Genomic DNA, 11836 nt, shown 5'->3' on the forward strand with positions numbered 1-11836 from the left:
GTTCTGATTCCTTGTCGGAATACTCGTTCTGATTCCTTGTCGGAGTACTCGTTCTGACTCCTTGACTGTGTCGGTTACCCTCGACTGTGTCGATTAACCTCGACTAAGACTCCGAAGCACTACTAGGTACTAGTTTTGACCATGAGTGGGGTTCGGCCGTACACGTTAGATCTAACCCTCGTCCCTAATTAATGAACGTTTTTAATGGCTTGGTACTAGTTTTCACCAAGACTTTATGGCATTTTTAGTATTTAGTCTATGCTCACATGATCTAGTATTTCATAGGCGTTTCATACCGTTTAAGCATTTGTAACATGTATTTCACCCCCGAGAGTTATAAAACCAAAAACAGTTAAAGAAAAGGGGGAGCATGACCTCACTGTTTTGCGTCTTCAATTCTCGTAACTCAAATCCCGTCAGCAAATACGGCTACCTACAATGTGCTAGGGTCTATTAGACGAGCGGGTCGTGCCTTGTCTTAATATTCATGTTTTGAGTTACGTTTTCTTTATGTCTTTACACCATCCAGAGTTATAATACTTTTCAAGTATTTGTTTTCGCGTTTCTTGTCCCAAGGATGGGAGTATTTCATACATCTATTCTCGTATTCTTGTATTTGTAGTTTCGAAAATAATATATTTTCGCTTAGAAAATATACATAGACTTGTTTTGTCCAACAATAATGTATCGTCAAGAAAATATATATTTTCTTCAAAAATCATATATCTTCTGAAATATTGTAAGAAAATATATTTTTTCTTCCAAAAGTAATATATTTCCTTTTTGTCGAAAATATGATATACTTTGTAATTATAACGAAAATCATATTTTCACCTCTTTCGTTTCCAAAATAATATTTACCAAAAATGTATTTGTAATGGTATTTTCCGGAATATTTTATAAGTTACGTTCTTGTTCGTTTGTCAATATTTAAGCGTGTAACTCATATACTTTATTCCTTGTAATTTTTGGTATTATCTTGATGTTGTAAGTTCTTGGTATTTGTAAGTTATATTATTTTCCCTAAAATAATATAACTATTTCACATAATCACACACAATGACTTTAATGTAAATATGTATCCTAAATACATATTTACCCATTTTTTTTATTTGCCAAAAACCAACCTCCAATGCTTGTATTTTTGTTACAAAAATCTATGGCAAAGTTTATATGGAAAATCATAGTTAAAAATACACTTGTAAACACTTGTTTAGGAAATATTTTCTAAGTGTTGGTATGCTTAGAAAATTTTGCCATAGTTTCCCCTGAAAATGGAGGTTTCCATGCTTTCAAGCATATCATTTTCTTTTGTAAAATCATCACCAATCATCAGCAAATCATTCAACACTTACCATATGTTAAAAATATGAAATTTACACTATGTCATGAACTTGAAAATTTACAAAAATTTGTAGTAACTTACTAGTGTGTTCAGTAAGCTTAGTTACCCTTTAAAGTGTGGTTGTTTATTTAAAAACATCATTGAACCAAGTTTATGTGAATCTTGTAATTTAACTTAGTTTCTTGAGAAAACTAGTTTTGTAATCACCCATTTACAAGATTCATAACATGTTTCATACTTCACCATACATAAAAATAACTCCATTTTTCAAGTTCATGTTTACATAAAGGATGGCCATTAGGGGTGTGCAAAAAACCGAATTAACCGAACCATAACCGAATTAACCGACAAAACCGAACCGAAAAAACCGAACCAAATAAAAAACCGGTGGGTCGGTTAATGTTTTTTTGAAAACCGAAAGTAGCGGGTCGGTTATGGTTATCATTTTTTCCATACCCATCATAACCGAACCGAACCGACATGTAATAAATCTTTGTAAGATTTAGGAGTTTTCACCATATTTTTAATATTTGATGTTTTTTACTGAAGATTTTTAGTACTTATGGGTTTTTCATATCATTTTGTGGTTTTGGTTGAATGTTTATTTGAATTTATGAAATGTGTCATATCACTTTATTTGAATATTCGATGATAATTGATATTAATATTATAGATTATATGCACTTTTTAATACTATCTAATATATTAATATATACAAATATGCAATAACAATCTACTCCATGTTAAAAAAATTAAGCTATTTTTAGCTAACCTAAATACACGGTTAACCACCCATAACCGACCCGCTATAACCATTAAAACCGAATAACCATAACCACTATAACCGATCGGTTATGGTTATGGTTATCCAATAACCGACATCGCGGTTATGGTTATGGTTTTTGGTCAAAACCGACCCAAACCGACCCATGCACACCCCTAATGGCCATTATGATTTTCTCAAGATCTATCCTTATACTTGCTTAATCATGTGTTTAATGATTATCTAGCAAGGTTCTTATTATGATCAACATCATAAACACAAGAAATCATCAAACAAACTCAATACATACACTAGAACAACTTAATCTTCATGTTTTAGAGCTTTATGTTCATGTTTATGCTTATGTTTCTTTATAATCTTTAGTTTACCAAGTTACTTCATGCTTTAACTACTAAAATTGTGAGTAAAAACAAGATCAATGGAACTTACTACTAGCACTATAGCTAGGGAAGAACAAGTTGCAAAGTGATGAAGAAAATAGGTGGTTAATAGCTCTCCAAGAAGGTCCTTCACTTCTCCTTGCTTGCAATCTTCTTATGTATGATTGTTACACCTTAGAGAGCTCTTAGAATGTATGAAGAAGGTTTGGAAAATGGAGGTGAGAGTGGTGGTGCTTGGGCCGTAGCTTTAGAGAGAGGGAGAGGTTTGTGAAGTTGAACAATGGTGAAGATGAGGAGTGGTATGAACTATGGGTCCTTATGTAAGCATCCTCCAACAACAATTTGTACAATGGTTCTTATGTCTCACCTTTACTAAGCAAATCACATATTTTATTCAAAGAAATCAAGGGGGTAGGACCAACCTTGTAACCGTAAGTTGAGGGGGAGCGGGGTTCTAGTTGTGATGGAATGGTAAGTTAGTTATGTTGGTTAGTTTCTAAGGGAAATAGTTAGTGTGTTATGTGCTATGGTGTTTTAGAGTGTGTTATGATGTTTGGTGACCATAACTAGCTTCATAACATTAAAACAATGCATCTAGTGAAAACTTGATGTTTCGGGTAGTGTCGGGTAGTGTCCGGTTGTTCGGTTGGTTACCGGTTCCTTAAAGTGCTAAATAACGCAGTTTAGTGTGCTTTATGTTATATTTTATGATAGTTTCGATTCCCGACACTTAGGAAAGTATTCTGGACCATTAAACCATTTTTCTGCATTATAATTAGATGTTTAAATGCTGAAAATAGCTGAATTTTGGGTTATTTTCTGCAGAATTCTGCACTCTTAGTGTGTTTTAGGCACTTTCCGACACTTTATCTATCACCTAGAAAAGCAATTTTGTGGTCCTTACTTCCCTAAACACTATACTAGTGTATCACTTGGTCTCTGGCTCATACTGGGCCTCAAAATATTGTCTGTCTGTGTACTAAACATCGTCAGTATTTTTTTTGTTTGCCTAATAATGGTGCCAATTCTGTTCTGTGCATTTTTAGCACTATATGGTGTTGCATGTAGCAACGAATATGAAATGCCATTGTATGTATATAACAGTAATCAAAAATTCATTTTTCTCGTAACTAGATCATGCACAATTATTTAAGTATAGATTACTGTTCATTTAGTGTACGGAATGTACGGAAAAGTGACGGTTGTCACAGTCTCCCCCCGTTAAAAGAATTTCGTCTCAAAATTCAAGCGATGCCATCGGTCGCAAGGGAGTTGTGAATCAAATGTGGTCACTTATGTTTTAAAATTTGTCTTCATGTTCCCATGTTCTCTGGGTCATGTTATGAATTCTATCGTACTCACGTAAATCAATTATGTCTTTTCTGTGCCTTGTCGACTCTTGGTCCGTAACCTTAACAGGTTTTATAGTATTGTGGACTCTTGGTCCGAAACCTTAACAGGTTTCTGTAGTAACTTTGTCGTTTGTCATTGACGTGAATCTTATTTGCGGGAACTACGACTGTTCCTTGAGTCAGACTCCTTTAAAGACTAGACACATGAATGTGTCGTGATCACCTAAATCTTTTTCTAGAAGTTTCATCTTGTGAGCAATGATTCCGATCCCTACACCTGGGATTCAACCTTTTCGTTTTCCAAAATCACACCATGCCTTCTCTAGGCGAGGCTCTCATTAAAGCCATACTTCTCGTTTCAAATTCCTACGATTTCCGCCACTTATTGGCGCAATCTTTCTGTATTCTGCGGGCTACCTTGATATGCTCACATATCTAAATGTTTTGCCTCTAGTTCTTCCTGAACCAACTCGGGCCAGTAGATTGTTTATTCCCGGTCTCTGATCAACAGGACGGGGATCGACTTATTATGTTCTACCTAAAGCTTCACATGAAGTGGTTTAATCGACGGCGTGATAAATACTGTCGTAGGAAAACTCTACTAAGGGCAAGTGAGTGTTCCAACTTTTTATCGAAGTTTATCGCACAAGCACGTATCGTGTTCATACAGTCTGCATCGTTCAGTAGCTCAGTCTATTCATGTTAATATTCAAGTTCTTACGATCAACGGTGAGCTGCAATCTTCATAATCATTAAAGATCGTGCAACGTTTTCTTTCAGGTAATGACGTCAAATTTGCGGCGCGCAATTACTGTATCTAGCTCGAGATTTCTTCTTATGATTTCTTAATCAATGTGCCGCGTATGCAATGTTGTGGTCTCGTTGCATCGACGTGCATTCGAGACTTTGTCGAGAAGCGTCACATAACTACAACTCTAACACCTTAGCTCTTGCTTGCAGGGTCGGCATGAATCTCATTTTTTATCCATCATGTATCTTAAAGTTCTTATCTTGCGAATTCGAAATCCGCTTTTCGTTATCTTAGCACATACTGTTCTTTCTCTAAGAGTTACAAGGTAAATTGCAGTTGTTTCTTACGACCTTCCTTGGTCGTTGGCCATATAAAAACGTAGTCAATAAGTATAATCATGATCTATCCAGGTACGGCTCACACGTTCAATTCATGGGGTCCATGAATATTGTCGATGCATGTGTTAAGCCAAATGGTATGACAGGGAACTCGTAATGCTTGAAGCGAATCCTAAAGGTCGTTTTAGGGATATTTCCTTCTTGTATTCACAATTATGGACCTCTTGTCCTCAAGTCGATCTTTGAGTGGTAACTAGAACCTTACGATTGGTCTGTTCATGTCGTCATCCTTTGTAAAGGATACCAATCCTTGGTATCCAATTCTCTGGAATTTTTGCAAAAATGGAAACTATCCACCTTCCCCTTGTGTCCTTAACTAAGGGCGTCATGTCCTTAATTTCCTTTATCTAGTAGCTCTTGTGGTTTTAACGGAGGCTCATGCCTCGCGGACGAAGCTAGTCGATATGGCGTCATTCGGTACTGGTGCCATTCTTGGTACGAGGTTTATCCTAACTCCTCTTGTTGTTGTGGAGGGCGTTCCTGGCAAGTCTTCAGAAAAGGCTTCTGGGATTTCTTCCATAACAGGGATGTTTTCAGGCTCTATACTTGGACATCCAATCCATGCTGACTATCATATTATGACTTCTCACGTTAGTGGTAACAGAAGGTTCCGGCCTTCTGAGTCCCTAAATACAATCCTTAATTGCCTCGTTTGCTTAAACTAGCCTTCTATATGCCCATTTCTAAAGAATACAGGACGTCTATTTTACTCGGAACTAGACCAAGCAGTTTCTTAAGTTCTTAAGCATACAAAGTTAAAGTTGATGCCAGTATTGATCAAAAATAGATGCATAAGGTTGGTTAATAGGGAACGTACTCGTAACCGCATCTGGATCCTGGCGTGCTTCACGAGTTTCGGTCGTGACAATCCTTCCTTGCTTGTTTCTTCCCAGGATAATCTTTCCTAAAGTGCCCTGCTTCACCACATCTGTAGCAACCTGGTATTCTCTTATTTCTTCCGTTTGGGTCCTTCACCCAACAGGCGTCCTTGCTGTGCCCTTCTTTTCCACACTTCCCGCACTTAGGCCTCAGACATCGACCTTCATGGTGAAAATTGCATTCCCCGCACCTCGGCTTAGTCCCCGTGTAAATTTTACCACCGGCCTTATTTGTGGCTCCATCAGTTTTCCAGCCATGCGGCGGTTTCACTTTCTTTCTTTTGTTTGCTTTAGAGCTTCCATAGCCGGCTTGTGTGCCCACCTTTAGGTTCGAAGACTTCCTTTTCTTATTGCCTGATGACTCCACGTGAGTATCTTTCTTGTTATCCTCAGATTCTGAAAATTCTCCCGCACGTAGAGCTTCTTCAGTAAGCGTAATGCTTAAATCGATAGCCTCTGCGATGGTAGGAGGCCTTGAGGTAGTAACCAAGCTCCTAATTTGAGGTGCAAGTCCCCAAATGAATCGTTCAATCCTTTTGAATTCCAGTTTGACTAAGTAGGGGATGACTCTAGACAAGTCGTGAAATCGCTGGACATATTCAGGAATCTTCGGTCCGTCCATTTTCAAATTCCAGAACTCCACCTCAAGCTTCTGGATTTCAGCCCTCGAACAGTATTTCTTTTCCATCATTTCCTTGAGCTCGTCCCAGCTCAATGCGTAAGCAGCATCTGCACCAAGGGTCTGAACCTGAAGGTTCCACCAGGAGAGTGCGCCATCCAAAAACAACCCTGAGATATAGGTAACACTCTGTTGAGGCGAACAGTTACTTATTCTTAGAACGGAGTCAGTCTTTTCTGTCCAACGAACAAACGCAACGGCACCTCCTGTGCCATCAAAATTCAGTGGCTTGCAGTCCAGAAATTGTTTATACGTGCAGCCAGTTGGAGGGTTATTTCCGGTAGTGCCACCGCTGTGTTGAGAGCGGAGGGCTTCATGTCGTGCAATTGCCTGAGAGATGCGTTCTTGAAGTTCAGCTTCTATTCTTGATAACGTACTGGTGTTTGTGTCTCGTCTGGGCGGCATACTTTTCTGTTAGAAATATGGGATGGATTAGACAACATTCCATAATTGTCTATAGCACCATAAGTAAACAGGTAATCACCCAATATCACATGTATATATACTCAGTGTATGAGCGAGGAAACAATTACTGAGCCTTCACATAGGCTTGTCAACTTGGCTTATTGTTTGTAATGAACTCGAGGTTACATCGCCTCGGTCATTTAGGTTTCAGTTATTTCCTGCTGTATTAGCTTTATTGATGTGTATATTTTCCTAGAGATGGGGTTGTTCGTGTAGAGGTGATAGAGAGTGTAATGTCGCGGAATCTTTTTGAATGTTACCCATCTTCACTTGCTTCAATATCGTTCCTCAAACGTCTCGTACACGGGTAGACACGACGTAGGCCAGACAGGTTTCCTACTTTATAAAGTGCTAAAGCACTTGTCTAGGTATTGTTCTACCATAGGAAGGTGTGACACCTAGAGTTTATTTTTGTGATCGTTAGCTTGGCCCGCAGAGTCCACCAGGATTTCCATGCACTACAAGTCGTTATTACGTGGGCCCCGTAATAATAAATTGTCTTGCACAGCCACCCCAATTTCCTCTCGTCCAAGCAGATGATCAATCAAGAAGGAGACACTACTGTCCTTATACCTCTGTCATGGGAAGGACCATTGCGATGGTCCATGCGCTAACACTCATTATCGTTACGCGCGTATAGGCACGATGATAGGAATAAAGAGAATTCCTAGTAGTTGGAGGGGCACCTTTGAGATGAATACTTCATCTTCCTTTTCTGGTCAAGTGTGTCGTCAATCTTGCTTCACATAGCCGCGGGGATCTCGTCCCGTTGATTAAGAATTCGTTCAAGGTTGCTGCCTCTGCCTCGTCATCATCGCCGTAGTTAGGCACCTTTACGATCGAGAGGGAAGAGCAGCCATCTCCTACAGAAGCAAGCTCAGAATCTTGTCTGGTAATCACTCTAGCTATGAGCTTTGCAATGAACGCGAGGTCGATAGCTTCATCGTGCGAGTTACATACAGTAATAGGAGTCGGAGTCGAAAGTATCTTATTCGCGTCAATAATTATTCCGTACACTTTTTCGTATGTATTCACGTCAATATTTATTCCGTACACTTATTCGTAGGTATGTATCGATAAACAAACATGTTACTTAGCATATACAGGCATTTCGATGCATCATATTTCATATAACTCTCGTTTTTTTTGGGGGGGGGTCATTTTTTTTCTAGTTGTCGCTTTACGACAAAAACACTACTTGGTACTCGTTCTCACCAAGAGTGTATTTTAATTTTAGCAAGTCTAACTCGTGTAGACTATGCCTTAGTTGGCACCTTATCTTGAGGGTATTCCCTACTAATGTCCTTGCCTTATCTCTTTTTGAAAAGTGTTTGACTCGTGGATCTTAACGCTTACGTGAATGCAATGAAAACCTTTTTGTAAAATGTTTTCGTGAGAGAACTCTAGTGATTGTAGTCTAGAATCGAGAAGGAATCCTAGTTCACTACAATCGAAGCTCTGGTACCAAACTGTCACACCATGTCTTTTGCGGAAGCGTATGATGTGTGACTGGTTTAATATCATTGCATTCAATCGTAATAAACAACTACATGATCAAAAACGATGTTCATCGATTCATAAAATTTATGTATTACAAACATTGTTTATTCAAATTTTTAAAACACAACCTTCGACTAGATTACAATCCAACAAAAATGGATGACATGTAAACTTCTAGTTACGACACCAGCGTCCAAGATCCATCCTGTTACCTGAAATACATGTAATTTTGGAAAACATCAACAAAAAGTTGAGCGAGTTCATGCGTCTAGTTTGTGTACTGTAATTCTTGTAAATCTTTGAGAGACTCTTTTGTAAACAGGTATGAAAAACGTGTATGAACATGAATGTTTTACAAGAACTTTAAGGCATGTGAGGACATGGGGAGTACTTGTTATGACTCTTTGTCGGAATACTCGTCCTGATTCCTTGTCGGAATACTCGTTCTGATTCCTTGTCGGAGTACTCGTTCTGACTCCTTGACTGTGTCAATTACCCTCGATTGTGTCGATTAACCTCGACTGTGTCGATTAACCTCGACTGTGTCGATTAACCTCGACTGGGACTCCGAAGCACTACTAGGTACTAGTTTTGACCATGAGTGGGGTTCGGCCGTACCCGTTAGATCTAACCCTCATCCCTAATTAATGAATGTTTTTAATGGCTTGGTACTAGTTTTCACCAAGACTTTATGGCATTTTTAGTATTTAGTCTATGCTCACATGATCTAGTATTTCATAGGCATTTCATACCGTTTAAGCATTGTAACATGTATTTCACCCCCGAAAGGATTTGAAGAAAAATATCGATCAAAGGCAAAAGCAGTTTGTTTGAATGACTGTTTTAATTTGGTGGTTTGAACTCGTGTTTAATATTTGGATTTAACTTCTAGAATTGTCAACTTTTGAATATGGTTATATACTGTTGAACTTTATTTTAGAATATGGTTTGTTTCACTTTATGCATAATTAAACTGTTGGTATAGTTATAATTTTGATAATTACCCTATAGATTGATAAAATTACTCTACAGATTGTTCATATGTTGTTATTTGTTATAATTCTGATAATTACCTTACATGTTTGATATAATTACTCTACTGATAAGATGAACTGATGGTATTGTTATAATTCTGATAATTACCCTACACATAGTTATAATTACTCTACGGATAAGAACAACCATTGTTATTTGTTATAATCGTGATAATTACCCTACACATTGATATAATTACTCTATGGATTAGATCAACTGTTGGTATTGTTGGGTTTCTCACATGTTTATCAAAGTCATTTTATCCAAATAAAGTGAAAACGCAACGGAATAATTATTTAAAACATGATACTTATTAGATATAAAACCCTTTTTATATGCAAAACCCAATAACCCGGATCCATATATGAACATGCATGCTATCAAAACACAACCATACTGTGTTTTAAGAAACAACCTTTCAAGGAGCAAGGAGATGGAAGAAGGTGATGATTCTTGAATGGAAGCCTCCAAACAAGACAGCCTCAAGCATGTATATACCCCAAGTCTCCAACAAACACCTTATGTTGCTAGGATTTTCACTTGTAAAACTCTCTTGAACAGCTCCTCTTGGCCGAAAATTTAGAGAGAGAAACAAAGTTCTTGCACTTGAAAACTTAGTTAGAGAAAGTGCGTGAGAGAAGAAGCATTCAATTGTGTGTCTTCGAAGAGATGTTGCATGCATTAAAAGTGGTGGAAACCTACCTTGGGAAGCCACAAGGGGCCGCCCAAAGGGCCTCCATTTTCAGCCAATGAAAAATTTTCTTTTAAATTTTATGTCTTTTATTTATTTTATACCTTTTATAAAATATAACATAATCATGTTACAAGACTTATGCAACATTTCACAACCATTTATAATGTTATTTAACCCATTAAATAACAAAACAAAATATTCTCTCAAAATAAATTATTCATATAATTTATTAGTTTCTTAAGTGCAATTATTTAGAAAACCAATTTCTAAATATTCTAAGTGTTAATAATTATTTGTTCGATCATATCATAAATAGATATTATAGGTGTTTGTCTAGCTTGTTATTGGGTATGACCCGACTTGGATCATAACATACTAGCTACATCAATTTAATATGTGTCTTGGGCATACAGAGTCCAACAGGTATTGTTATAATTCTGATAATTACACTACAGATTGATATAATTACTCTATGGCTGGGAAGAACTTGTTATATGTAATAATTCTGATAATTACAATACACATTGATGTAATTACTCTACAGACAACATCAACTGTTGGTATTTGTTATAATCCAATAATTACCCTACACATTGAAGAAGAATATTAATCTATAATAAAACTATTTAATTAAAAAAAACTACGAATCCAAAAATCCTTAAGATTGATTATAGTTTATAAAATTTCAAAAATATAATAAGCTTTTTATCCGTAGATACTGCACCCTCTACAACCGGACGAACAAGTTCCTTGCAAGTTCGAATATCATCACCAATCTTCCCACATACCTTACATCCTCAACGTCTTTTCCCCATACGACAAGTTGCTTTTTCTTTTTTGGATTTAATTCTCCTATGTGAGTCATGTCCCTTGTGTAACACCCCGCCCCGATTAGGGCTGACGTGTTACACAATTCGGTAATCAGAGATAATTAATGACATAATTAAAACATAAATTCCATAGGTTTAAAAACAAAAATCCTCAAAATGACATAACGGTCTCAATAGAAAAACATAAGTGTCTAAATTTATTGAAAAAAAGGTTTTATTAAACTCCTTGTTCCAACCCTAGCTTTTTTTTATTTTCACTCTTCACACATTTCCCTGATTTCCCTGAGTACCTATTTAAGACATAATAAAAGAAAACAACAAAAAAAAAAAAAAACGGTTGAGCCAAAAATTGCCAGTAACGGAGAAACAATAGCACTAACACATAAATGATAGAAGCAATACACTAAGCACTTTAATGATGCAACCAATACAATACGCTGAATGATCACTGATGAATACCATAAAGGTATATTAGAAATACCCATGTGAGCCACTAACAATAAACACTAACACTTTGTACATTAGCTGCAGTTCCAATGCACCATTATGTAGAGGGGATGTGGGCACTCACACCTATCCCACTACCACTAACACTTACACTTACACTCCTAGGATCGATCCATACGCCTCTCAATAATCAATAAGTGCAATCACTTAGCACACAATACAATATAGAGACGCCGTGGGCCTTTCGCACCGCCACGGATGGTGCACGTCAACTGTGCCTATGATGACGCCCTATGTC

Source organism: Helianthus annuus, chromosome 2 (assembly GCF_002127325.2).
Source record: "Helianthus annuus cultivar XRQ/B chromosome 2, HanXRQr2.0-SUNRISE, whole genome shotgun sequence".
NCBI classification, from domain to species: Eukaryota; Viridiplantae; Streptophyta; class Magnoliopsida; order Asterales; family Asteraceae; genus Helianthus; species Helianthus annuus.